The following is a 19,919-nucleotide window of genomic DNA, read 5'->3' as shown; positions in this document are numbered from 1 at the left end:
TTTTTATATTACACATGCATCTGCTATAAACATTCTTATTAGTTGTCTCCTAGAAAGCATGTTTGAGGGTTTCTCCAGGGTAGATACATAGGAATGAAATTGCTACATCTAGATTGATGCTGTGCAATAGAACTTTCTGCCATGATATAAGTATTGTAAACATTTGGGATGTGTAATAGGTAGCCACTAGCTGCATGTGCTTTTAAGTACTTGAAATATACCTAATTCATAATGAAGACTTGGATATTTAATTCTATATTAGATATTTTATATTCTATTTAAATTGAAGTATATTTGACTTAGAATATTATATTAATTTCAGATATATAACATAGTGATTCAATATTTTTATAGATTATGCTCTTTATAAAGCTATTATTAATATGGGCTATATATTCCCTGTGCTGCGCATGACACCCTTATAACTTGTTTACTTTATACATAGTAGTTTGTACCTCTTAATCCCCCTCACCTATTTTGGCCCTCCCCTCATCCATCTCCCCTCTGGTAACCACTAGTTTGTTCTCTGTATCTTTGAGTCTATTTCTGTTTTGTTACATTTGATTGTTTTATTTTTGGATTCCACATATAAGTGAAAACATACAGTATTTGTCTCCGTCCAATATATTTCACTAAGTATAATACCCTCAAGGTCCATATATAATTTTAATTAATGGATATTTAAATAGCCACATGTGGCTAATGGTTATAATATTGGACCATGCAGGTCTAGATGATTGACTTTATTGGTGCCGTATGATCTACTCTTTCTCCTTCTCTTGAATGTCTCCTGAAGGGTCAGGTGTCCTTTTTTTTCCCGACCCACAATCTTGAGGAACTAAAGCCATAAAGGTGTTAAGGCAAAGGGGAGAACTTATATTGGCTTCATGAGCAAAGGTGTGAGATGGTGCTCCACATGACTGGAGACTCGTGTCTTAAGCTGCAGCATAGTTTACATCACTGAATCCACTTTGAGGTCACTACAAGGCTGTGAACACATGAATTAAATCAGAAGACATCATTTCATTCTGAGAATGCATAGTTTTCTACTATTTGTTTAACTGCAGTAAAGCAAGCTGAAATTAGCCATATAAAGATACTTTCATGACCTTGATCTTTATTGGAGCTTTCTGCTTTGGCTTCTGTTTAATAAACTTCCAAAGTTATTGTCCCATTGGTCTCAGATATTGCAAGTGATCTTTAGCTCTCCACTTCTGCTGTCTCCATGATGTCCCTCCCTATTGCTATGGCTCCATAGTCTTAGACACAATGCCCATCTCTTTCATGTAGTGGACCACTGTTTTTGTAGTGGGACAGGTGTTGAAGTTCTTCAAAAAAAGCCAATTCTGTTTTTTTTTTTTTGAATCTGTTACTTGCAGAACTTGAACTAGTTGTAGATGTGTTTCTGCTCAATTATTAAGATGCCCTAGATTCCTATACAGGGGAATGTGGCCAGTACCTTTTTAAGTGAAACACCTATATCTGCTACCTGTTCAGCTGCTCTTGCTTTTATTTCTTTTTCATTAACTTTATTAGTTCCATATTTGGCTAAGGACTGAAGAAATGGTAATTTAAGTTTGCTGTCGTGTCAGTTGCCACTCTAGTCCCTGCTGCTGCCCTTTTGGAAGGCTCTTGAGTCTTCATGCTGCAATCACATAAGAGCATATGCTTGGGGTGAATACACCGAAAATTCTATGAACAGAGTATGTATAGGAGGCATGTTGGAGTCCCTTCCCTCTTCCCCAGGCATAACCAGAAGGGGTGGACTAAAACAGCTCAGAAACCATGTGGAGGCTTTGATGTTAACCTTACCCTAATCTCCTTTTTCATGAAGCTCCATGGCCCCTGAGCTCTTCTTTTTCTCTGCAACTCACATAAGGATGCCCATTGTGTCCTCCATCTGTTGCTCTTAAGAAATAGATAAGTTTTTCATATTAGGGAAATCCATCTTCAGGCATGCTGCTGTTTCTTAAGATCCTTGGATGGAGATGTTTACAAACTTGCAGGGAAGTATCCTGGTTAGCTCTAAGGTGTTTTAGGCCTATGTAGCCTTTTTCCTTCATGGCCTGACCACATCAAATAAGGAATTAGAAGAGAAGACTTGAGTAAAGTGCCCAAATGCACACAGCTTATAAATGGCAAATCTGGGATTCAAATGTAGGCCATACATGTCCAGAATCCGTACTCTTTGAGATTCATTATTCTTCATTACTGATGCTCTTTAATGTCACTTGTCACAGTTGCAATTTTACATTTGTTCCTTGTTTATGGTAAGCACTCAAGAAAGATTTGTTAAATAAACAGACAAACAGGCAAGCATTTATACAGGTAAGTGGATACAGGGATGCAGGAGAATATAGTGGCAGGTGGTATTTAAGGCAAGTGGGCTTCTCATTGTAATGGGTTGTCAAAGATAGAGAATATATAAAGATTCCAGTACTTAAGGAGTAAGTGAGTATAAGTGAGATTGGGTAAAATACAATGCCATTTCAGCAATGGATCTGGAATTTAGGATAGAATTTTATTTTCCAGGAGATTAGTAAGAGTGACTGAAATTCAGAAGTAACGTAAAGTAGCTGAAAGTATATGAAGGTATATTTGGACTTAATGAAAACTATCAAGGATTCAGTTGTGAAATGAGTCATCAAGCCAGAATCAGATAAACATGAATTTGTACTTGTTTCTGAGTTCCGGTACTCCTTGTATTCACCTGTTGGGGAAATATTTGTTCTGAAAGCCTAAGGAGCCAGGGAATTAGAACTAGACATCAGTAATTTGTTATTGCATCATCTCAACCTTGCATTACTGATGAATTCTTAATCAAATTCACTGCTTATGGACTGGAGAGTTCTGCTGATTGGAGCTCCTGTTTAATTGCAAACACTTGCCTCTAACATTGTTGAACAACGTCCTAGATTATATCACAAATATTCATTCTAATGTCTCACATCTTAATAGATTAGTACAATGCAGTTTTCATTATTTCATTATTTTAAAAATACAGTTTGTGAAAAATTACTGACTGGGCTGAATTCTCATTCATTATTTTATATTCAATTTATTCATTAATCAATCAGTAAGTAGTTATTTTGTTAGCTTTTTGGAATAAGATAATGAAAACCATAGGTGCTATTACTATTCTCACAAAGATATTAGCATTTAATGTACAAAATGAAAGATGAGTTGAAATTTGCAAACAAAAATGGAATATTCATGATAGAGTGGACAGTATAAACCAAAGCCCAGAAATGAGAATAATCCTGAGGAGTTTGAGAATCTCAAAAAAGTTCCCCATAAATAAATTATAGGTTACCAAGAAGAAGGCAAGGCAGGGAGAATGGTGAGAGATGAGACTGTATGGATTAAAACAAAAACAAAAACAGATCAGATTACTAACTAATTGCATACCAATTATCTTGAAGATTATCCAAATGTCAAAGATGCTACGAAAGCTATTTAAGGAAGTGAATGATAGCATTACATTTACATTTTAAAAAATTGATTCACATGTCTGTGTTGAAAATAAAAGGATAAGCGAAATGTACTATATACATACAGTGGAACATTGTTTGACCTTAGAAAGGAAGGAAATTCTGTTACATGCAACAATAAGATGAACCTTGAGCACATTATGCTAAGTGAAAGAAGGGACAAAAAGTCAAATACTGTATGATTTCAATTGTGTGAAATATCCAAAGTAGTTAAATTCATAGAAACAGGAAGTAGAATGGTGGTTACTAGGGCCTAGGTGAGGGAGAAATAGGGAGTTGTTTAATGGATAGACAGTAGTTTCAGTTTTGCAAGATGAAAAAGTTCTGGAGCTCTGTTGCAAAACAATGTGACTTTAATTAACACCCCTGAACTGTACACTTAAAAATGGTTAAGATGGTAAAGTTTATGTTATGTGGTTTAAGACTTTATTTTTTGATCATTTTCAGTTTTACAGCAAAACTGAGAGCGAGATTTCCCATATACTCCGTCCCCACACATGCATAGCCTTCTTCATTATCAGCATCCCCACCAGAGAGGAGTACTTGATACAGTTGATGAACCTACACTGACACATCATATTACCCAAAGTCCATAGTTTACATTACAGTTCACTCTTAGTGTTGTACATTTTATGAATTTGGACAAATATATAAGGACATGTATCCATCATTGTAATATCATGTGAAGTATTTTCACTATCCTAAAAATCCTCTGTGTTCTGCTTATTTACCCCTACCCCCTCAACCCTGGCAACCACTGATCTTTTTGTTTTCATCATAGTTTTACCTTTTCAAGAGTGTCATATAGTTGGAATCATACAAAATGTAGCCTTTTCAGATTGGCTTTTTTCACTTACTAATATGCATTTAAGGTTCCTCCATGTCTTGTCATTGCTTGATAACCCATTGATATCTGTGCTGAAAGGAATTCCATGGTTTGGATACACTACAGTTTATTTACCCATTCACCTACTGAATGTCATCTTGGGTGCTTCCAAGTTCTGGAAATTGTGAATAAAGCTGCTATACACTTCTGTGTGCAGGATTTTATATGGAATGTTACCTTTTTTTAACCACAATGAATATAATCTAATATTAAGAGCTGATATAGCAGTGATCAGACTTATAAAAATCCAAGTGAGGAAGCCTGGTGACCTGACCTTGAATGGCAATCATGTACATGAAGAAGGGTAATTATATTCAATTTTCAATTATTTTAAGAAGGCAGAATCAATTTGACCCATGTTATTTATTGTTCTAGGGAAATAAGCTGCAGAATTAATTTGGGTAAGGAAAGAATAATTTCTCTTCTGATATGTTGCTTTTGAAGTGTACATCAGCTATCCATACACCATTGGAAATACATGTTCAGGTCTCAGGAAAAATGTTTTAGGCATAAAAATACATTGAATTCTGATCAGGGTCACCAGAATTCAGCAGTTACCAATACTCTTTCTATAACCATTCTTTTTACGGCAATAACTCACATTAAAAATGATACCCAGGGCTTCCCTGGTGGCACAGTGGTAGAGAGTCTGCCTGCTGATGCAGGGGACACGGGTTCGTGTCCCAGTCCAGGAGGATCCCACATGCTGCGGAGCGGCTTGGCCCTTGAGCCATGGCCACTGAGCCTGTGTGTCTGGAGCCTGTGCTCCACAACAGGAGAGGCCACAACAGTGAGAGGCCCGCGTATTGCAAGAAAAAAAAAAATACCCAAACAGAAGGCAAGAATTTCCTATATGGGATTATATTGGGTAATGGGTGGTGGAAAGGGGTATGTAATTTTGAAATTCCCCTTGATGGATTTGATATTAGCTTTCCCCTTCCCAGTGGAAGTTTCATCTTCCTACCCCATTTAAAGTAACTGATTGATAGTAATTGAAGGTATGGCCATAGATGAAATTGTTCAGATATTTTGTTGGATTAGAAAGGAGCCAAGGAACGACTGAAAGCGCGGAGCCCAGTGATGGGCGTGGGACGCTGGGGCTGCTGCTGCCGCCGCCAAGAAGCCTGTGTGCGAGCGCAGGTCACTGTCCACACCGCCCTTCCGGGAGCCCGTGCAGCCCGCCACTGCCAGGGTCCCGGGATCCAGGGGCGGCTTCCCTGGGAGAACGCACGGCGCGCCTCGGGCTGGTGCAACGTCACGCCGACCTCTGCCGCTGCGGGCTCGCCCCGCACTCCGTGCCCCTCCCTCCCGCCCGGCCTGAGTGAACCAGAGTCCCCGAAGAGGCTGCTCCTTTAACCCTGTCCTGTCTGAGCGAAGAACAGACGCCCTCCGGCGTCCTACACGCAGAGGCGGGGCCAAATCCAAAGCTGAGACCCAGGAGCTGTGAGAACAAAGAAGAGAAAGGGAAACCTCTCCCAGCAGCCTCAGAAGCAGCGGATTAAAGCTCCACAATCAAATTGATGTACCCTGCATCTGTGAAATATATGAATAGACAACAAATCATCCCAAATTGAGGAGCCAGGAGTCAGTGCTGGGCCTCTGAGGTGGGAGAGCCAACTTCAGGACACTGGTCCACAAGAGACCTCCCAGCTCCACATAATACCAAACGGCGAAAATCTTCCAGAGATCTCCATCTCAACACCAGCACGCAGCTTCACTCAACGACCAGCAAGCTACAGTGCTGGACACCCTATGCCAAACAACTAGCAAGACAGGAACACAACGCCACCCATTAGCAGAGAGGTGGCCTAAAATCATAAAAAGTCTGCAGACACCCCAAAACACACCACCAGACGTGGACCTGCCCACCAGAAAGACAAGATCCAGCCTCATCCACCAGAACACAGGCACTAGTCCCCTCCACCAGGAAGCCTACACAACCCACTAAACCAACCTTAGCCACTGGGGACAGACACCAAAAACAACGGGAACTACGAACCTGCAGCCTGCAAAAAGGAGACCCCAAACACAGTAAGATAAGCAAAATGAGAAGACAGAAAAACACACAGCAGGAGAAGGAGCAAGATAAAAACCCACCAGACCTAACAAATGAAGAGGTAATAGGCAGTCTACCTGAAAAAGAATTCAGAATAATGATGGTAAAGATGATCCAAGATTCTATTTCCCAGATCCAAAATCTTGAAAATAGAATAGACAAAATGCAAGAAACAGTTAACAAGGACCTAGAAGAACTAAAGATGAATCAAGCATCGATTAAAAACACAATAAATGAAATGAAAAATACTCTAGATGGGATCAATAGCAGAATAACTGAGGCAGAAGAACGGATAAGTGAGGTGGAAGATAAAATAGTGGAAATAACTGATGCAGAGCAAAATAAAGAAAAAAGAATGAAAAGAACAGAGGACAGTCTCAGAGACCTCTGGGACAACATTAAACGCACCAACATTCGAATTATAGGGGTTCCAGAAGAAGAAGAGAAAAAGAAAGGGACTGAGAAAATATTTGAAGAGATTATAGTTGAAAACTTCCCAAATATGGGAAAGGAAATAATTAATCAAGTCCAAGAGGCACAGAGAGTCCCATACAGAATAAATCCAAGGAGAAATACGCCAAGACACATATTAATCAAACTGTCAAAAATTAAACACAAAGAAATCATATTAAAAGCAGCAAGGCAAAAACAACAAATAACACACAAGGGAATCCCCATCAGGATAACAGCTGATCTCTCAGCAGAAACTCTACAAGCCAGAAGGGAGTGGCAGGACATAATTAAAGTGATGAAGGAGAAAAACCTGCAACCAAGATTACTCTACCCAGCAAGGATCTCATTCAGATTTGATGGAGAAATTAAAACGTTTACAGACAAGCAAAAGCTGAGAGAGATCAGCACCACCAAACCAGCTTTACAACAAATGCTAAAGGAACTTCTCTAGGCAAGAAACACAACAGGAGGAAAAGACCTACAATAACAAACCCAAAACAATTAAGAAAATGGGAATAGGAACATACATATCGATAATTACCTTAAATGTAAATGGACTAAATGCTCCCAGCAAAAGAAAAAGATTGGCTGAATGGATACAAAAACAAGACCCATATATATGCTGTCTACAAGAGACCCACTTCAGACCTAGAGACACATACAGACTGAAAGTAAGGGGATGGAAAAAGATATTCCATGCAAATGAAAACCAAAAGAAAGCTGGAGTAGCAATTCTCATATCAGACAAAATAGACTTTAAAATAAAGACTACTAGAAGAGACAAAGAAGGACACTACATAATGATCAAGGGATCGATCCAAGAAGAAGATATAACAATTGTAAATATTTATGCACCCAACATAGGAGCACCTCAATACATAAGGCAAATACTAACAGTCATAAAAGGAGAAATCGACAGTAACACAATCATAGTAGGGGACTTTAACACCCCACTTTCACCAATGGACAGATCATCCAAAATGAAAATAAACAAGGAAACACAAGCTTTAAATGATACATTAAACAAGATGGACTTAATTGATATTTATAGGACATTCCATCCAAAAACAACAGAATACACATTTTTCTCAAGTGCTCATGGAACATTCTCCAGGATAGATCATATCTTGGGTCACAAATCAAGCCTTGGTAAATTTAAGAAAATTGAAATTGTATCAAGTATCTTTTCCGACCACAATGCTATGAGACTAGATATCAATTACAGGAAAAGATCTGTAAAAAATACAAACACATGGAGGCTAAACAATACACTACTTAATAACGAAGTGATCACTGAAGAAATCAAAGAGGAAATTAAAAAATACCTAGAAACAAATGACAATGGAGACACGACGACCCGAAACCCATGGGATGCAGCAAAAGCAGTTCTAAGAGGGAAATTTATAGCAATACAATCCCACCTTAAGAAACAGGAAACATCTCAAAGAAACAACCTAACCTTGCACCTAAAGCAATTAGAGGAAGAAGAACAAAAACATCCCAAAGTTAGCAGAAGGAAAGAAATCATAAAGATCAGATCAGAAATAAATGAAAAAGAAAAGAAGGAAACGATAGCAAAGATCAATAAAACTAAAAGCTGGTTCTTTGAGAAGACAAACAAAATTGACAAACCATTAGCCAGACTCATCAAGAAAAAAAGGGAGAAGACTCAAATCAATAGAATTAGAAATGAAAAAGGAGAAGTAACAACTGACACTGCAGAAATACAAAAGATCATGAGAGATTACTACAAGCAACTTTATGCCAATAAAACGGACAACCTGGAAGAAATGGACAAATTCTTAGAAATGCACAACCTGCCAAGACTGAATCAGGAAGAAATAGAAAATATGAACAGACCAATCACAAGCACTGAAATTGAAACTGTGATAAAAAATCTTCCAACAAACAAAAGCCCAGGACCAGATGGCTTCACAGGTGAATTCTATCAAGCATTTAGAGAAGAGCTAACACCTATCCTTCTCAGACTCTTCCAAATATAGCAGACGGAGGAACACTCCCAAACTCATTCTACGAGGCCACCATCACCTTGATACCAAAACCAGACAAGGATGTCACAAAGAAAGAAAACTAAAGGCCAATATCACTGATGAACATAGATGCAAAAATCCTCAACAAATTACTAGCAAACAGAATCCAACAGCACATTAAAAGGATCATACACCATGATCAAGTGGGGTTTATTCCAGGAATGCAAGGATTCTTCAATATACGCAAATCAATCAACGTGATACACCATATTAAAAATTGAAGGAGAAAAACCATATGATCATCTCAATAGATGCAGAGAAAGCTTTTGACAAAATTCAACACCCATTTATGATAAAAACCCTGCAGAAAGTAGGCATAGAGGGAACTTTCCTCAACATAATAAAGGCCATATATGACAAACCCACAGCCAGCATCGTCCTCAATGGTGAAAAACTGAAACCATTTCCACTAAGATCAGGAACAAGACAAGGCTGCCCACTCTCACCACTCTTATTCAACATAGTTTTGGAAGTTTTAGCCAAAGCAATCAGAGAAGAAAAGGAAATAAAAGGAATCCAAATCAGAAAAGAAGAAGTAAAGCTGTCACTGTTTGCAGATGACATGATACTATACATAGAGAATCCTAAAGATGCTACCAGAAAACTACTAGAGCTAATCAATGAATTTGGTAAAGTAGCAGGATACAAAATTAATGCACAGAAATCTCTGGCATTTCTATATACTAATGATGAAAAATCTGAAAGTGAAATCAAGGAAACACACCCATTTACCATTGCAACAAAAAGAATAAAATATCTAGGAATAAACCTACCTAAGGAGACAAAAGACCTGTATGCAGAAAATTATAAGACACTGATGAAAGAAATTAAAGATGATACAAATAGATGGAGAGATGTACCATGTTCTTGGATTGGAAGAATCAACATTGTGAAAATGACTTTACTACCCGAAGCAATCTACAGATTCAATGCAATCCCTATCAAACTACCACTGGCATTTTTCACAGAACTAGAACAAAAAATTTCACAATTTGTATGGAAACACAAAAGACCCCGAATAGCCAAAGCAATCTGGAGAACGAAAAATGGAGCTGGAGGAATCAGGCTCTCTGACTTCAGACTATACTACAAAGCTACAGTAATCAAGACAGTATGGTCCTGGCACAAAAACAGAAAGATAGATCAATGGAACAGGATAGAAAGCCCAGAGATAAACCCACGGACATATGGTCACCTTATCTTTGATAAAGGAGGCAGGAATGTACAGTGGAGAAAGGACAGTCTCTTCAATAAGTGGTGCTGGGAAAACTGGACAGGGACATGTAAAAGTATGAGATTAGATCACTCCCTAACACCATACACAAAAATAAGCTCAAAATGGATTAAAGACCTAAATGTAAGGCCAGACACTATCAAACTCTTAGAGGAAAACATAGGCAGAACACTCTATGACATAAATCACAGCAAGATCCTTTTGGACCCACCTCCTAGAGAAATGGAAATAAAGACAAAAATTAACACATGGGACCTAATGAAACTTAAAAGCTTTTGCACAGCAAAGGAAACCATAAACAAGACCAAAAGACAACCCTCAGAATGGGAGAAAATATTTGCCAATGAAGCAACTGACAAAGGATTAATCTCCAAAATTTATAAGCAGCTCATGCAGCTCAATAACAAAAAAACAAACAACCCAATCCAAAAATGGGCAGAAGACCTAAATAGACATTTCTCCACAGAAGATATACAGACTGCCAACAAACACATGAAAGGATGCTCAACATCTTTACTCATTAGAGAAATGCAAATCAAAACTACAATGAGATATCATGTCACACCAGTCAGAATGACCATCATCAAAAAATCTAGAAACAATAAATGCTGGAGAGGGTGTGGAAAAAAGGGAACACTCTTGCACTGCTGGTGGCAATGTGAATTGGTACAGCCACTATGGAGAACGGTATGGAGGTTCCTTAAAAAACTACAAATAGAACTACCATATGACCCAGCAATCCCACTACTGGGCATATACCCTGAGAAAACCATAATTCAAAAAGAGACATGTACCAAAATGTTCATAGCAGCCCTATTCACAATAGCCCGGAGATGGAAACAACCTAAGTGTCCATCATCGGATGAATGGGTAAAGAAGATGTGGCACATATATACAATGGAATATTACTCAGCCATAAAAAGAAATGAAATTGAGCTATTTGTAATGAGGTGGATGGACCAAGAGTCTGTCATACAGAGTGAAGTAAGTCAGAAAGAGAAAGACAAATACTGTATGCTGACACATATATATGGAATTTAAGAAAAAAATGTCATGAAGAACATAGGGGTAAGACAGGAATAAAGACACAGACCTACTAGAGAATGGACTTGAGGATATGGGGAGGGGGAAGGGTAAGCTGTGACAAAGTGAAAGAGCGGCATGGACCTATATACACTACCAAACGTAAGGTAGATAGCTAGTGGGAAGCAGCCGCATAGCACAGGGAGATCAGCTCGGTGCTTTGTGACCACCTGGAGGGGTGGGATAGGGAGGGTGGGAGGGAGACGCAAAAGGGAGGGGATATGGGAACATATGTATATGTATAACTGATTAAATTTGTTATAAAGCAAAAAAAAAAAAAAAACCACAGTAGCCATCATCTGCTATGATTTCTTGTTCTTTGAAAGATGAATTAGCTATAAAACGGTACGTTTATATTTTAAATACAGGAAAAATGCTGCACATCCGATTATGGTTTGTGGTGCTCTTTTTCAGCTTAAAAAAAAAAAAAAAAGAAAGGAGCCAAGGAGAATCCTGAGGCACAGTACAATTTAAGAAATGAATAGAAGAAAAAGTTTTCTTTGTTTTTATTAGAATTACAAAGTCCCAATCATATTCTCTAACTTTTCTGTACAGCTGTTTGCTTTAAAAATCAGGTTAAATGAGGTAGAAATTGGGATGAGAGACAGGAAAAGGGGGGGAGAGGTGTTTTATACATACGTCTTTTGTTGTTTTGTTTTTGTTTATTTTACTATTCCTCCTTCTTATGTCTTAGATCCATGGAATTAAACTAAGGATAGAATGATAGTTTCCCAAAGGTGTATTGAGGTGCCCCCCAGAGCACCACAGCAAATACACAGGGGTGCTGTCAGAAACATTGTACCCAATAAGTTAAACAGGCAAGGAAGATTTTTTTCAATACTATTGCAACACAGAAGAGAGACTGAAGTAAACTCTGCTGAACCAAAAGGCAGGAGTTTTAAAATGTTGGGATAAGCTAGTGGAAAACTGCTGAAGGACATTAGGGTCTGAGTTTGTCAGAATAATTAGGCCATATATGTTTTCTAATTTAAAAAACATAAAAAGTACATACTGATGTTAGTCTCATATCCCCCAACAGAGACTGGAAGATAGTGGCATTATCTTTCTTGATGGTTACATTTCAAAGGGATGGCTCCCAGGTACTTCAGAAAGACATTCCTGGGTTATAAAACTGGCAAAAAGCTGGGAGATTTACAACTCAAAGGGGCAGAGAAAGAATTTACAATTGCAAGTGTTCTGAAGTTAATGCCCTAATCAGGTCTTCTGCCCATTTTTTAATTGGGTTGTTTGTTTTTTTGGTATTGATTTGTATGAGCTATAGTTTCTAAAGACTTGATGAGGGCTGAAGGATCACTTCCAAGCTCACTCACATGGCTGTTAAAAGAGGTTCATGTAGTTGGTCACAACATGTCTTTCCTAGAGCAAGTGATAAGAGAGAGAGAGACAGAGAGAATCAGAAGTTACAGTGCCTTTTAGGACCTAATCCTGGAAGTTCCATACTATCACTTTTGTCATATTCTGTTTTCCACACTAAACATCTTAGTACAGTGTAGGAGGAGGCTGCACATCAAGAGCCATGGATCACTGGAGGCCAATTTGAGGCTGACTACCACAGTAACCTAGAGGCAGGAAAAGAGAATGTAGTCAAATTCACAGATGGATGATTTTGCCAAATGGGTAGACTGGCAGGATATTGGAAAGGTGAGTTAAGAACATTGACGAGAGATTAGGTAAGCTGTTGGGATATGAAATTTGATATATAAATGAAAGAAAGTGAAGGATCTGTTAGGTAGGAAAGAAGTATAGGAATATTGGAGTGGGATAATAATACAGTTGGATAATTAAAAAGATAGGAGTTTGAAATTATAATTTCAAATTATTATTTGAATAATATTTGGAGATTATCGAAAAGGAACTGTTAAGTCAGGATGGCAATTGACATGGTGTGGAAAGAAAGACCACAAGTTAAGTTCTGAAATCTTTATTGTATTAGAAGAAGTGACAGAGTTCAAGACAAAGATGAGGAAAGAATATTTTTAGTCAAGTGGACGAAGTGTCAAAGAAACAACATTTAACCACTACCTACTCATGAGCAAAGAAGAGAAACGTCCTGGAAAGCAGTCAAAGTAGAGAGACTCTAGGTCACAATTTTAGTGTTCACTATATATACAACTTGAAAATAGTTCGTGTAAAGTCGTTCCCTCATCAACAAGAAATTCTTTAATTAAAAACAAGAATGAAGACCTGAGGATTTATGTAAAATTGTTATCCATAGAATGGAGTTTTCAGATAACATGAATTGTAGGATTAGGTAAAAAGAGGAGCAACGTTAGAGGAGAGGAGCCAGGTAGAATACTATGATGCGGTAAGGGCTCTCGTATTGGAAAATGTTTAAAGATTACAGGGATGTGAGATAAATCAGATTTAACTGGCTATAAATTAAACAAGAAAATTAATTGCACCAGTCCACTGAGGGCAGGCTCTATGGTAACCCTTTCTGGGTTTCACTACAACCCTGAGTGGAGTATTCTTCTGAAGAAGTTCAACTTGGTAGTGAATGCAAAAGCCCTGATAGTTCATGATTTAAATGAAAGTACCATATAATGTTTAACGGTTGAAGTGACTAGCATTTCTGCAGCAACGGTGCATGAGCCTCTAGTGTGTCACGATACTTTTTGAAATGAATATGGAGCTTGGTAGAACAATATTCTCTACACAACAGTTGTTGCGTGGGGGGCACTAATATAAGAAAGAAGTGATAATCCAACTATGAAAGGTGAAAGATTTATTGACTCTACCATATGCAACTTTGAAACAGTTGCAGAAGTTTTGTAAAGCTACTAACTTCCATTGAGCTTACTTTCTTACTGTCTGCTGCAATAGTAAGCTCTTTGACAGTGGTGGTGGTAGTGGAGAAATGAAGAAAAGAACTTGCCTATTTATGTCCATTTTTAAAGGATAATTCAAGTATTCGATCTCAATTATAACACCCAACCTATAGAATGTTCTTCGTTATTTGACATGTTTTTAAACTTTGATTTTCTTGAGTGCAGAAAATACATTTAATTTGTATTTGAACTTTCAGTGCCTAATATAACCCATAGTAGGTGCAGAAGGGATATTATTTTTATTGCACAATTTAAGAAACAAAATATTTAACTAAAACTTGCCCAAGGTTACAGTCATCACTTTAAAAGGTAAAGAGAGAGAGAAAGAGAGAAAAAGCTATTTACACCATAGACTTTGCTGACTCAGTATTTATCCATTGTATTTATATTTTTCTATGTATGTGTTTTTCTGTCAATTTAGCTTCATTATGCTTTGAAGATTAGAGTCTACCAAAGGCAATTTAGAACCGTTCTCACTTAATTAGGAAAGAGCTATTTGAATCCTGATCCCCACCTTGAAAATCATCTCACAGTTTCTTTTAGGGATAGATGTAAAACATATCTGAAGATCTTATTACTATCATTTTGCTATTATCTGTAATTACTTACATTAGTAAAATTACTGAGTTAACGTAAACTTGTATGCAAAAGGTTGGCAATTCCCTAGGTTTATATCTCTTTTATAAATTTTCTTCATTTCATGAAAATTTCTAGTGTTGCAAACATAATAGTGAGCTAGATTAAATGAAAATAGGTTGCCAATTGTTTGGGGACTTTTATTTTTCAATTCTTAATAGTCACAAAAAGAAACATATACTTATGAATTTATCTTAACAAGTTTTTTTTAATGCATCAGTGTTTCTATCCTTTCCACCACCCTCCATCCACAGCTTGGAATTTCAATAGGAAAATAAAACCTACAAAATGAAAACGAAAATCGATCTTCTTTTATTTAGGAACAAATTAAATTGCCCTTCTAAAGTAATGATTTTTACCTTAAAGCAGTGATAACTATCTAGTTGTTCTGTCAAGTCTTCTCACCTTCTTATCTTACAACAGTTAACCTTAATAATTGCCTCACTTTCAAACTCTTCCTGACTTATGTCTTTTTAAGCACTTCTGTTAAGCTTGATCGTTTACTTACACTTGGTGCATGTGTTTGTTTTTCCCTTCTGGTAATTGATATCTGTGTTAAATGGATTTTCAACTGTGTTATTGTAGCTTCCTCTAGGCAAAATGACAGGATACCAAATTCTGATTGTCTTTTTTTTGGGGGGGTTGTCATTCAATATTTGATAATACCTAGTGAACATGTTGATAAGTACATAAATAAGAAGGTATGGTCCCATAATACCAAACTTTAAAAATATATATTTTAATGTGGAAATTGCATTTTTAGAATCTCAAAGTAATTTCTGTGTTAGCCAGTTTATCTGTGTGGATAGGTCAATTATTGTCCTAACCTTCAATAATATGTCCAGCCATTAAAGAATTATAGTACTACTTATGTGAATGACATTTATTTTAGAATATACCTTTTTTCTTTACAATTAATAACTCCCTCCCCCAATTGTTATTAAAAATAAGAAAAACTATTCTAGATTAGCTTTAAATTTTATAACTATCATTGGTTTCATATTTATAAGTGACTCCTTTGATTGTCTTATTTTGAAAAGGAAATATCTTCCTGATTTTCTCTCTCAAGACCTTAGCTAGCCAATTCATAACAAGTATGGTTGTAATAAATTAAGAATTGCGTGCATTTTTTGTTTTTTTGTTTTTTTTGCCTAAGATTGGGCTAGCTATTGATTAAAGTCATTTGAGATATTATAATATCAAAACCAACAGTAGCACCTATTGTCATGTGCTGTGAACACAATCTGTGCGGAGTCCTCTACTAAATATTTAAAGTATTCTAACTTGTTTTATTTTTACAACAATTCTGTGAGGTCAGTAGTATAAACTTTATTAAAAGAAGAGGAAATAAATCCTCAGAAAAGTTAAATAATTTTCTCAGTGTTATCATGACTTTTAAATGGTAGAGCAGGAATTTTGACTCAGATACAATGCATGTTACATTTATATACAAATAAGTGAAGGTTATAATGAGGAAAAACGCAAATCCTAAATACAGAGAGAATCTCAGAATTAGACACAGGCTTCTTTCCATCAAGCTCAAGGAGATTGTTACCTTGCTTTTAATGAATGGTGCAAGGATGAAAACACAGCTTCTCTTAAACGTTGAGTAAATATTTACTTTATAATACATTCACCGTTCTTTTGATTTAGCGAAAATACTTTTGTCAGTGCTTGTATGACTTTTAACTTTAAATATATTGCATATTTTTTTAAAAAATACATGGATACTACTACAAATCTATGAAAGACATAGCAAAAATGGCTTATAACTCTTGTACTGGAACATGAAGATGGCAGGATGGGAGAGAGGTCTACTATGGAAAATGTTATATATAATCACTTAAATGTGTACTTACACAAGTACTGAAAAGGTATCAGTACCTAACCTACCCTGTCTGATTTCATAAGTGATTGAAAGAGATCTTTAAGTATTTATGACATCTATTTTTATGGTTCAAACTACAATAATTTTGAAGCTTATAAAATAGATTTGTAGGGAGGGTGGGAGGGAGGGAGACGCAAGAGGGAAGAGATGTGGGAACATATGTATATGTATAACTGATTCACTTTGTTATAAAGCAGAAACTAACACACCATTGTAAAACAATTATACTCCAATAAAGATGTAAAAAAATAAATAAATAAAATAAAATAAAATAGATTTGAAGCCAAGGCTAGGAAATTAAAGAGTCAATGAAATATATTTAAAATCTGTTTCCTATGGAAGGCAAAGAACAAAGGTATAAAACTAAAGAATGAAAGTTTACTAAGTACTCTCCTCTCCATTTGTTTTCTATCACCTTACATGTAGTCTGGATACCATACTTTACAACAGAGCCCAATGTAAAGGAATAAGGTATATATGCAGTGAATTGGAATAGGTTGAATATTACCTTGTTTCATATTCTACAGTGCTATTTTAAAGAATAACCTTCTTTGAAGTAAGGCTCATAATCCTCTCTCCAAGACATGTATTCTATCACAATTCTCATCTCTGCTGTATGATGATAGAGCAAATAGGTCAACTGATCTCTGCCTTGCAACTATGAATGAAAGTAACACTGACTTGCATCTCATTCATCTTTTTGCAAGAACACAAAATAGAAGCTGCGTGAAAACTCTGCAGTGGCCTTTCCCATGGCGAAGGGTAGAAAATTTTTCCCCAAATTTGGAATTACATTCAGTACTCTCTGCATGGCAATATACTCTTACTTTTTCTGAGTTATTCAGCAAAAGTGAAATACCATATAAGTTGTAATATGTTTTTGATATCATAAGTTCAACTTTATTCAATAATCTTTATTTATCCTGAATTTGAAGTTCATTAGGGATGATGAACATAGAACTTTTATGAAACTTTATGTAACTCCTCAGTGTACATATTAGTATTTTCATAGTTGTTATTCATACCTGAGATTCTTCCTCCATTGGTCAGTGAAATGAAATTATGTCTTCTGAATTATGTCATGGTATAGTGTAGTGTTTAAGAGGACAAATACTGGAGTCAGTATTTTCCAAGGGATTTCACAACAAATTACCACAAACTGCGTGGCTTGAAACAGCCAAAATTATTCTTTTATAGTTCTGGGGCCAGAAGTATGAAATTAGTATGTTGGCAGGGCTGTACTCCCTCTGGAATCTCTAGGAGAGAATCCTCTTCCAGCTTCTGGTGGCTGTCAGCATCTCTGTGACTGCATCACTCCAGTCTCTACCTCTGTTTTCCCATTGCTTTGTCTTCTTTTTTTTTTTTTTTTTTGGTTGGCAAGTTTTGCTTCCTTTTTCTTTTTCTTTTCTTTTGATTTTTTAACATTTTTATTGGAGTATAATTGCTTTACAATATGCTTTGTCTTCTGATAGCTCTCATATGGACATGCTTAGGGATAATCTGTGTAATTCAGCATGATTTCATTTCAAAATATTTAACTTATCTACATATGAAAAGATCCCTTTACAAATCATGTTTCTGTGCAGGTTCCTGGTAGGACATTGACATATCTATTTGGGGGCCACCATTTAGCCCTCTCTATTGGGGATTATGATAACAGTGTTTGACTTACAACCTTCTTAATGATAATAAATTATTTAAAATACTTAGAACAATGTCTTGTTCATAACAAGTACTCAGAAAGTGTTTGCTGTTGCCGTTATCATCACCACCACCGCCACCACCACCATCACATCATGATGGTTACTGTTCTCTCTAGCTATCTTTCTGATTCCCCACTCACTGCTCTTCTGTTCCATTTGATAGATGGGATAATTATATGATAATTAGAAATTGTACCCTGACTCTCTATTTGCCAGATAAGTGATCTTGAACTTAATTTCTAAAATGGAGATATTTCATTTCATTTAACTTATATGCAAGTAGTCTTATCCTGATTGAAGATAAAGAAATTAAACCTCATAGAAGTTAAATAACTTATTCAGTGTCACTTTGTAGATGATGGTGATATTTAGTTTAGTCTTTGTGATATAGTATTTAATTACTATTACCACTACTGATACCAACTGCTACTTTTATTATTACTGTTATCTTCATCAATGATATTACTATTTACCTTTAAAAAACAAATATTAGAGATTTTTCTGTCTCCCTCATTTCCCTTATTCTCTCTTTTTAATTAATTAATTAACAATTCTTGGAAGTCTGTCAGTTAGAAAGAAACACAATTTCCTGAATTGACTTTCTCTCTCAATTACCTCTGTAATTGCCCTTTTCTATTATTTTGTACCCTTGTAATACCATACCCTATTAACTGGTATCTCTAACTTTTGTGTTTCCCTTCCACAGTCTTTATTCCACATAGCAAATAAAAAATTATGTTTGTGAAGCACAGATCTGTTGTCACTCTACTGCTTTAAATTTCTTTAATGATTTTTAAGGTTCTCCATTATCTGGAGCCAAAATATTTTTTTAGCCTTACATTCTGCTTATGTAAACTAGGCTGCTCCCACAGAGTACGACTAATGATTTCTCCAAAAATATCATAAACCCTTTATATTTGTTCACAGAAGTTCTCCTTTCATAGTATTTAGAATTTAAATCCATCTCAAATATCACCTCTTCTACAAAATCTTACTCCAAATCTCAAAACATAAAAGAACTTTTATCTTCTGTGCTCAGACCAAGTATGATCTTTGATTTCACTACAAGGAGCACCTGATGAATGGAACCGTATAACTAGAAACCTAGATTCTCTCTCCTGGAGAGTGTTTGGATGCTCCTCTTCACTTTTCTGGAAATAGGAATATAAAAGAATATTACATATTGTCAAATGACAAAGACTAAACAAAAGTTTGTGTTTTTTAAAAATTAAGGGTCCACATTTTATAAATATTTATAAGATTTGTAATATTTTGCTCCATTGTTTCTTTACCTCATACAACCCAGAATTTCTTTTCTCAAAGAACGCATATCAGATTATTCTACTTTTCTCTATATTTTCCAGGAATAAAGTGAAATTCCATTGAATTTACTTTACAGTACATTTTTGTAGTGACTAATGCCCATGATTTTTTTTTTCTCACTAGCCTGCTATGAAGTAAGTACGCATAATGTATTTGCTCAAAAAAACTTATTGTACTCCCACTATGTGTCATGCAATATAATAATAACTGGATATATTAATATTATATTATTTCAGGATTTATCAGATATAAACTACAAAGATAAG

This window comes from Mesoplodon densirostris, chromosome 11, assembly GCF_025265405.1.
Source record: "Mesoplodon densirostris isolate mMesDen1 chromosome 11, mMesDen1 primary haplotype, whole genome shotgun sequence".
Classification (NCBI taxonomy): Eukaryota; Metazoa; Chordata; class Mammalia; order Artiodactyla; family Ziphiidae; genus Mesoplodon; species Mesoplodon densirostris.
This window is presented reverse-complemented; position numbering follows the sequence as displayed.